Below are 10163 nucleotides of genomic sequence, written 5' to 3'. Positions count from 1 at the left end.
TCGGGTCCAGGAGAGGTTTGGGGTTGGTGGTGGGGGAGTGCAGGTATAGGCCAGGCTCTGGATGGTGCAAATAGTCTGGGCGTAGTGTAATTGTGTGTGAGTGAGGTAAGTATTAGGTCAATTTATAGCTAAACTGGAGTTACACGATGTATTTAATAGTCCAACATTTCCTGAATAACTATTTTATTAGTTTTATCAGAATCGTCCAAAGGCTCCAGTTTAAATGGCAACTTTCATAAGGTTCTAGGATTGGAGGAATTGCCCAGTGGTGTCTTCAATTTTCTTGGGAATTCCTTCGAGGTGTGCTATGATGGGAATTCTACAGGGACTCTTGCATGCCTCCCATCTACCAACTGGAATAACAACTGTCCAGTCATCAGAAAATCCAGGCCCATTTTGTGCAGTAAGTTGGTGCTATGTTCCAGCAATAAAGTTTCAACTTTGATCTCCAGCATCTGCAGACCTCACTTTCTCCTCGAATTCTACAGGGACTCTTGCATGCCTCCCATCTACCAACCGGAATAACAACTGTCCAGTCATCAGAAAATCCAGGCCCATTTTGTGCAGTAAGTTGGTGCTATCTGGACTACATTACCCTTAATGGCGCTAGTAGCAGATTCAATAGTAACGTTCAAAAGGGAATTGGTAAATTCTAAGTAAGAAGAAGTAATACTGGGCTATGGCATCAAAGAGCGTTGATTTGAGAGGGTAAATCCTTATGGATGAGAAGCAAAGCAAAACTATCTGGATTGCCTTCCCTTGTCACATCAGGCGTGAATATTAATGTTTTCCTACACTGCTGTGCTGTCCTTGAAACGGTGATGCCAACAGTCATAGTGCCACTTCCTTCTCGGCAGTATGGCTTATTTCATGTTTATACGAGTGTAGAGCTGAATTTTACAAGAAATTGGCTCAGTACCAATTTTGTAGAGTTTTGTGGAGAGTTTCTCTCATCACCAAGTGAGATTTCTCACACTATTTTCTGAAACTCACTTTATTACTGATGCACTATGACCCTATGTTGCTTTACTTGTCATAGCTTCCCTCTCATCCCAGGTGGAAGGATTTGCGATGGTCAGAATCTGCCAGGATTCCAGGTGCCAGTGCAATCTCTCAAGCCCAGTCATCACCCAGTCATCACTCAGTCAAATGCTGCCAGCCAGGAATTGCCCTTCACCCTGCTGATAGTGGGTTTTCCAGGACACATAAGTGGTACAGCTGATATTTCATTGTACATACAAGTGCATATTCGTACATCAAGAGGTCATCTGGGGTGACACGGTGGCTCAGTGGTTAGCACTGCTGCCTAACAGCATCAGGGTACAGGTTCGATTCCAGCCTCGGGTGACTGCCTGTGTGGAGTTTGCACATTCTCCCTGTGTCTGTGTGAGTTTCCTCCAGGTGCTCCAGTTTCCTCCCACAATCCAAAGATGTGCGGGTCAGGTGAATTGGCCATGCTAAATTGTCCACAGTGTTAGGTGCAGTAGTCAGCAGGAAATGGGTCTGAATGGGTTACTCTTTGGAGGGTCGGTGTGGACTTGTTGGGCCGAAGGGCCTGTTTCCACACTGTAGGTAATCTAATCTGAACAGCAGTGTTCTTTTCTTCCTGACACTGCCTGTGAGCCCCTCAGCACTTAGCTTCCACGCATTCCCACAGACCACTTTAAATTATGTATTTGTCTTTGAGCATACCATTGAGTTCCGACCCTACAGCTGAGACATGCCAACATTGTGCTGCACTATCTCCCTGTTGAGGTCAGCATCCCTGTGGTGGTCAATGACCCTCCCCATCCTACAATAATCCATGGCCTCCAATGCACTATCACTTCCTGCCTTTATATGTTGAGATTCCTCCCCTCACAATTACTGTCTCATCTGCATCCCAGCATGATGCCTCTCAATGTTGAGTTCTCCAGCTTCGCTCCCGCAGCAGTGGCCCTGATAAACATCCCCCCATTCCTTTATATTAAGGTGGACAGACTCTCAGGGCTGATTGTGTCACACCATCTTGACTGAATTGGATGGACAGCCCTGACTGATGAATCACCAGATACCTGAGTAAGCATTCTGCAGCTCCCTGGTTGGTTTGCCTCACTTCGCCAGCTTAGTTGCACCTAACCCACTGAGCTGACTGGGGCTCACTTCCATGATCAATCCACGCAGCTGACTGACTGTTTACAGGCCCCTGGAATGATAGTGGGCACTGCCCTTGATTTTCTGTGCTGGGACTCCAAACTGAAGGGTGTCTCCATTGACTTGACTGAGATTTACTCTCCGAGACTTTGAGATGTGGTTGATGCACATGTAGTGTGTTTGCCACAGGAGCTTGGTGCAGGTGTGAGATTGATGTAGCACAGTCCTTAATGGCAACATGCCACCTTTGACTGCTGACAACATGACAAGTTGCCCAGTTTTATGTCTGCTTTAAAAGGCAAGTCAAGACCATAAGAACGTAAGACATAGGAGTAGAAGCAAGGCCGTTTGGCCCATTGAGTCTACTTTGCTATTTAATCATGGCTGATGGGCATTTCGATTCCACTTAGCCGCACTCTCCAATCAATCTCTGCCACGAAGACACCCAGCATCCCGGCCTCCACTGTGGTCCTTGGAAATGAATTCCACAGGCCCACCACATTCTGGCTGAAGAAATGTCTCCTCATTTCTGTTCTAAATTGACCCCGTCTAATTCTAAGGCTGTGCCCATGAGTCCTAGTCTCCCCGCCTAACAGAAACACCTTCTCAGCATCCACTCTTTCTAAGCCATGCATTATCTTGTAAGTTTCTATTAGATCTCCCCTCAACCTTCTGAACAATAATGAGTACAATCCCAGGATCCTCAGCTGACCATCATATGTTAGGCCTACCATTCCAGGGATCATTTGTGTGAATCTCAGCTGGACACGCTCCAGTGCCAGTGTGTCCTTCCTGAGGTGTGGGGCCCAAAATTGGACACAGTATTCTAAATGGGGCCTAACTGGAGCTTTATAAAGCCTCAGAAGCACGTCGCTGCTTTTATATTCCGACCCTCTTGAGATAAATAACAACATTACATTTGCTTTCTTAATCACGGACTCAACCTGCAAATCAACCTTTAGGGAATCCTGGACCTGCACTCCCAGATCCCTTTGTACTTCGACTTTATGAATTTTCTCACTGTTTAAAAAGTAGTCTATGCCTGTATTTTTTTTTCCAAAGTGCCAGACCTCACACTTGTTGAATTTCATCAGCCATTTGCTGGACCACTCTCTGAAACTGTCCAAATCTTTCTGCAGCCTCCCTACCTCCTCAGTACTATCTGCCTGTTCGCCTAACTTTGTATCATTGGCAAACTTCGTCAGAATACCCTCAGTCCCTTCCTCCAGATCATTAATATATAAAGTGAACAGTTGTGGCCCCAACACCAAACACTGCAGGACCCCACTTATCACCAGCTGCTATTCCAAAAAAGGACCTTTTACCCCAACTCTCTGCTGTTTGTCAGAGGGCCAATCCCCAATCCATGCCAGTAGCTCACGTTGAACACCATGGGCCCTCACCTTACTCAGCAACCTCCCATGAGGCACCTTATCAAAAGCCTTTTGGAAGTCTAGATAGATAACATCCGCTAGGTTTCCCAGGTCGAACCTACTTGTTACCTCTTCAAAGAATTCTAACAGGTTTGTCAGGTATGACCTCCCCTCACTAAATCCATGCTGACTTGTTCTAATAGGAGAAAGTGAGGACTGCAGATGTTGGAGATCAGAGCTGAAAAATGTGTCCCTGGAAAAGCGCAGCAGGTCAGGCAGCATCCAAGGAGCAGGAGAATCAACGTTTCGGGCATAAGCCCTTCTTCAGGAATGAGGAAGGTGTGCCAAGAGGCTAAGATTAAAGGTAGGGAGGAGGGACTTGGAGGAGGGGCGTTGGGAATACGATAGATGGAAGGAGGTTAAGGTGATAGTGACAGGCCGGAGAGGGGGTGGGGGCGGAGAACACCATTACATCCAATTTTGCCTTCTCTCTTTCAATCGGCAGACTGAACTTTACCATATTTGATCACTGCCTCCTAAGTGTTCCCTTACTTTAAGGTATTTTATAAAGTGGCTCATTACATAGAACTAAGTCTAGAATAGCCTGCTCCCTTGTGGGCTCCATTACAAGCTGTTCCAAAAAGCCATCCTGTAAGCATTTCATGAAATTCCTTTTTTTTGGATCCATCGGCAACATTATTCAGTCTAACTGCATAAAGACGGAGCCTTTAAGCTCTAGCTGAAAGGTCAAAGTACTAAAACACCAGCATCCAGCCGCAAAGTGAGTGTACATGAAGAGTATCCCTGAAATGTACTCTCATTCATCCATTAATTGGGTGCCTGCCCCTACATGCAAAGTGCACTGGCTGTAGCATTCCAATGGATGCTGCCGGTGCAGCCTGAAGTACAACATTCAAGAACAGAGCTGTATTGTGCCATGAGGGTACCAAGTGGTTGGTCTAAGTGTGATGCCATCTTTCATGGCTGGGGAGATATGTGCAGTCACTGTCCATGGAGCGTGCTCTGAGATATTTATGACTACTGTCAAAGACGGAGGCCTGCAGGAGCAAGCAGTGAGCTGGAATCGCAAGTTAACCATTGTGACTTCTGCGTTGGGAATCGTCACCATCTAGTTCCTACCCAACAAGCAGGAGAATAGGAAATGGCAAATCAATGAGGTGAGATTAACTAATAATGAAATCCTAAAGCATGTAAATCATTGCCTGCTCACAAGCAAGATATCTGTCTCAGCATTGAATACCTGGTTGGACAACCAGATCTTTGAAATCAAGAAATTCATTTCTGATGATCTCACTCTATTTTCCCAACTTTCTCACACAATGCTAGCATCATTCAAGGTCTGAGAAGATTCTGTCCATAGTCACAGAAATTTCCAGACATCAAAGTTCTTCTGTAAGAATTTTGCAATTCCCCAATTCACACTTCTTCTGCCTGGCCAGTAAAAATATATACCATTTCCATGGACATGCTGCTGCCAAAGTGAAATAAAGATATGAGTTAGGGATGCTGTGGGAAGGTTTGAACAGAATTGATAAAGGATACAGTCATAGTGATTTAATCCAAACGGCCAGTTTCACAGGGAAATGACGATTGTTTCTGAAGAATGTTTAAACTATCAGACTATTTTGGCACTCAGAATTGCTGCAGGTACAGCTGCATAAACAAGTAAGTTATCTCTGAACTAACAACAGGCACATGAATTTATTCAGGAATTTGATACTATTTCCCATGAATGGTGCTAGGAAAGGAAAAGCTTCCACTTACAAGGGGAAGCAATGGCCTAGTGGTATTATCTCTGGACTGTTAATGCACAGATCTGGATAATGTTCTGGGAACCTAGATTCTAATCCCACCATGGTAAGCAGTGGAATTTGAATTCAATGAAAAAAAAAATGGAGTTAAGAGTCTAATGATGACCATGAAACCATTGTTGATTGTCAGGGGAAATACCTACCTGGTTCACTGGTGTCCTTTTGGGAAGGAAATCTGCCATCCTTACCTGGCCTGGCCCTGTGTGGATGACTCTAGACCCATAGCAATGTGATTGATCCTCAACTGCCCTCTGGGCAATTTGGTGTGGCCACTAACGCCTTCAGCCTGTTAATTAATGAAAAAAAATTTGGGCCTTCCACAACCACTTGATATCCGTTTTACTTTACAGACAACAAAAGTATTTTTAAGTGTAGTCTCTTATTAGGTTGAAAACACAGCAAACAGTTTGCAGAAATAAGTTCCCATTAACAGCAAAGTGGTAATGACCAGGTAATCTGTTTATGTGATGTTGATTGAGGGGAAAATATTGACCAGGCTACCACAGGTAATCCTCCTGCACGGTGGTTCAGTGGTTAGCACTGCTACCCTTGGTTCAATTCCTGCCTTGGGCGACTGTCTGTGTGGAGTTTGTAGATTCTCCCTATGTCTGTGTGGGTTTCCTCCGACAATTCAAAGATGTGCAGGTGAGGGGACATGGCCATGCTAAGTTGCCCATAGCGTGAGGTGCATTAGTTGGAGGGGAATGAGTCTGGGTGGATTACTTTTCAGAGGGTCAAGTGTGGACTTGTTGGGCTGAAGGGTCTGTTTCCACACTGTAGGAGTCTAATCTAATCTTGTGCAATATCCTTGTATAGAATCATTGATGTCCACCTGAATGGAAAGACAAGGTTTCAGTTTAACATCCCATCCAAAAGATGGCACCTCTGATAGTGCAGCACTCTCTCAGTACTGCATCAAAATGACATCCTTCATTTTAGTGCTAGGTCCTGTAGTTAGTTTTCTACCCACATGTTTGTGATTTAGAAGCAAGGACATTACCAAACTGAACACTGAGGAAATTCAAATCCATTGCGATCAAGGTCCATTCTAAAACCTGATTGAATAATCTAAGCTGACAGTTCAATGTTTGTATTGCCAGAAGCACCGGCCTTTGGATGAAATGTGAAACAAAGACCTTGTTCAAGTTGACTAAAGGACATTAGGTACCTTTTGTCAGAAGAATATAGAGTTTTCTATGATATTCTCAACCAGTCTGATTTATTTAGTATGCAGCCATTAATATCTCACATACAGAGTAAATCTGTGTTCAGGACTGTTCTAAGTTTTGAGGCACAAAGTTGCTTAGCTTTTACATAAACTAGCCTCAATTGTTGCATAAAAATCCTGAAAACATTGGCATTTTTTGGACTTTAAGTTGATTACACATGCAGTTCCTTTACATTGCTATTTTACTTTGTTCTGTGGAAATAAAACAACTGAGTGGTAGGGTTGCTAGCGCACAACTGAAGAAGTTTCGGGCTGGCTATATTCCTGAAACAGCACCACAGGACTAGTCAAACCTCCTGCTGAAAATCTGGCATATTGGTTTCTGAGATAGTATCATGTTGAATAATCATGTGCTAGTCCTTGTAGCAATGACCTGGGTAAAAATGTTTTTTAAAGAATGAAAATCTTTTTAAGGAACACAACCTTTTATCATAGCAATCATTGCATGTTCAAACCTAGTGACATATCTTCCAGTTTAACTTTTTGGTTGAAAAAGTTCTTTAAACATTTTTTTATGAAAAACAATAGCAGTTTACAGCTTTTAAAAAAATCATGGAAATTAGCACTACATTTGAAGCATTAAATTTTATTCACAATAACCAAAATACCGTAATGGTAATGGTGAGAAATTTTCTCAGAGTTGTTTTCTCTCCTGATGCAGTAATGGAATTTGATTTTACTGAAAAACAAGATTTTCCACAAAAGTTCTGGAGGGACAGAGAGACCACGTCTGAAGAAATTCGGGACCGGGAGATTTACACTCTGGACCAGAGTCTTTCAGGAGATTGAAGAAAGTGAGGACCACAGAGGCTGGAGAATCGAAAAGTGTGGTGCTGGAAAAGCACAGCAGGTCAGGCAGCATCTGAGGAGCAGGAGACTTGATGGTTTTGGCATCAGCCCTTCCTAAGGAAGGGTTTATGCCTATAATGTCAATTCTCCTGATCCTCAAATGCTACCCGACCAGCTGTGTTTTTCCAGCACCACACTTTTCGACACTTCCAGGTGGATCATTTATATTCAGATTTAGTCATACATGAAACATCTCAATCAGATGGACCACAATACTGTAATGTTATCCCACCTTATTTCTGTAATCTTACTTTAAAATGAATGAGCTGACATCTCCATAAAGACAGTAGCTAGAGGACAAGGAAATTGATAGATAAGGACGAGTACAATTGTCAGTGTAGGCTGATTCCCAACCTTCTGAAAATTTGTCAGACAATGTGAGCCACTAAATTTGTAAAAAGGGATAAATGTGGATGAAAAACAATGGCCACCGATCAGCAATCAAATACTAATTTCGATATTCTTCCATGGATGTCCTCATCACTGGCCAGATAAGTATTTATCCCAATCCCTTACTGGTTTGACAGGCTGTGTAGTGTTTAGTCGAAAAGTGTGACGCTGGAAAAGCACAGCAGGTCAGGCAGCATCTGAGGAGCGGGAGACTCGACGTTTTGGGCATAAGCCCCTCATCCAGTATGTGGGCGGGGTGAAATGGGGGCTGAGAGATAAATAGGAGGGTAAGTGTGAGGGGAAAGTAGCTGGGAAGGCAATAGGTAGATGCAGGTTGGGAGCAGGGGTGATAGTGATAGGTCAGAGGTGAGGGTGGAGCAGATAGGTGGGAAGGAAGATGGACAGGTAGGACAGTTCAAGAGGGTAGTGCCGAATTGGAGGGTTGGACTGGGATGAGGTAGGGGGAGGGGAGATTAGAAAACTAGTGAGTCTGGAGTCCATGAGGGATAAGTCAGCTGCGTAGGCAGTTGCTGAGGAAGGAGACGTGGCTGTAGTAGTGGGTCTGCTTCAGGACATGGTTGAAGAGGTTCAGGGCAGAGGAAATGACCTGGAGGAGGAGAACTTCTTCAAGATGGGCAGTGTAGAGTCCAACTGTCAGACCTAATTCTATCAGTTGTAACGTCAGAGAGTGATAAATTATTTGAAAAGTTCGAACATGATTGAGTTTTATTATTTATGTTTCAGAGAAGCTCATGAGAGCTGTGCAGTAACCTTATGCAAATGGAATTTCACAATGATTTGATAAAATACCACATAATATATAGGAAAGCAAATGGTATTAAAGGATTGCATGGATACAAAATTGGCTAAAAGACAGTACAGAGACAACTGTTGTGCATTTGTTTTAAGACTGGTTGGAAATGTACTGTGGTGTTCCCCAGGATGTTGTATTAGATTACTTACAGTGTGGAAACAGGCCCTTCAGCCCAACAAGTCCACACCGACCTGCAACCCACCCAGACCCATTTACCCCTTCACCTAACACTACGGGCAATTTAGCATGGCCAATTCACCTAACCTGCACATCTTTGGACTGAGGGAGGAAACCGGAGCACCCGGAGGAAACCCACAGGGAGACTGTGCAAACTCCACACAGACAGTCACCTGAGGCAGGAATTGAACCCAGGTCTCTGGCGCTGTGAGGCAGGAGTGCTAACCACTGTGCCACCGTGCCGCCCACGGTATTAGGAACAATGCATTTTTTAACGACATGGATTTGGGGATAGTGGGCATAATTTCAAAGGTTGAAGATGACACAAAATTCCAAACTTTACTAAGCAATAGAATCATAGTACCAGAGTTCAGGGTGTAATAGACTGGTGAGATGGACAGACACATGGCAGATAAAATTCAATGCAAAGAAGTGTGAAGTGATGAATTTACTACATAGAACATCTAAGTAACCACATTATGAACTAGATAGTACAAAAAGGGTGGAGGAACAAAGAGAATCAGGGTGCATTGTACACAATCTTTGGAAGTGACAAGACAGGTTGAGAAGGCTGTTTAAAAGAACAGAGAGATCCTTGACCTTATTAATAAACAGTGATCAAAAGCAAGGAACGTATGTTTATACAACATCTGATTTATCCAATTCTAGGTAAACATCTAAGGAAGGCTATCAAGGTCTTAGGAAAGGTGCAGAAAAGATTTAGGAGAATATTACCATGGATCAGTTACATAGATATAGTAGAGAAACTGGAGTTATATTCCTTAGAATAGAGAAGATGAAGGGATGATTTAATAGAGATGTTCAAAATCATGAAGGCTTTTGATAGAGTACATATTAAAAAACCGTTTTCCCTGGCAGAATGGCTTGTAACCAGAGGGGTACAGATTTAGGTTACTTGACAGAAGAATCAGTGACAACGTGAGGAAGCGTCATTATGCAGCAAGTTATGAAACACATTGCCTGAAAGAGTGATGGAAGTAAGTTTTTAAAAAACTTTCAAAAGAGAATTGGATAAATGAGCAAGCCATGAGGAAGAAGTAGGGAAGTGGAACTAATTGAATAGTTTTTCCAAAGAACAATGCGGACATGAGGAGCAGAACAGCCTCTACCTGTGCTATAAACTATTCTCTGATTCTGTGATAAAGCCGAGTGCATAAATAACTTCAATTTTAGCTGAAGGCATCCTTAATATTTCATACAGGATACCATGATCATTGAACGGAATTTAGTCATACCTGAAAGTTTTAGAACATAGAACATTAAAGCACAGTACAGGCCCTTTGGCCCTCGATGTTACGCTGACCTGTCATACCAATCTGAAGCCCATCCCACCTACACTAATCCAT

The sequence above is a fragment of the Chiloscyllium plagiosum genome, chromosome 11 (genome assembly GCF_004010195.1).
Source record: "Chiloscyllium plagiosum isolate BGI_BamShark_2017 chromosome 11, ASM401019v2, whole genome shotgun sequence".
Taxonomy (NCBI): Eukaryota; Metazoa; Chordata; class Chondrichthyes; order Orectolobiformes; family Hemiscylliidae; genus Chiloscyllium; species Chiloscyllium plagiosum.
The sequence above is the reverse complement of the archived record's forward strand: the minus strand, read 5'-3'. Positions refer to the sequence as shown.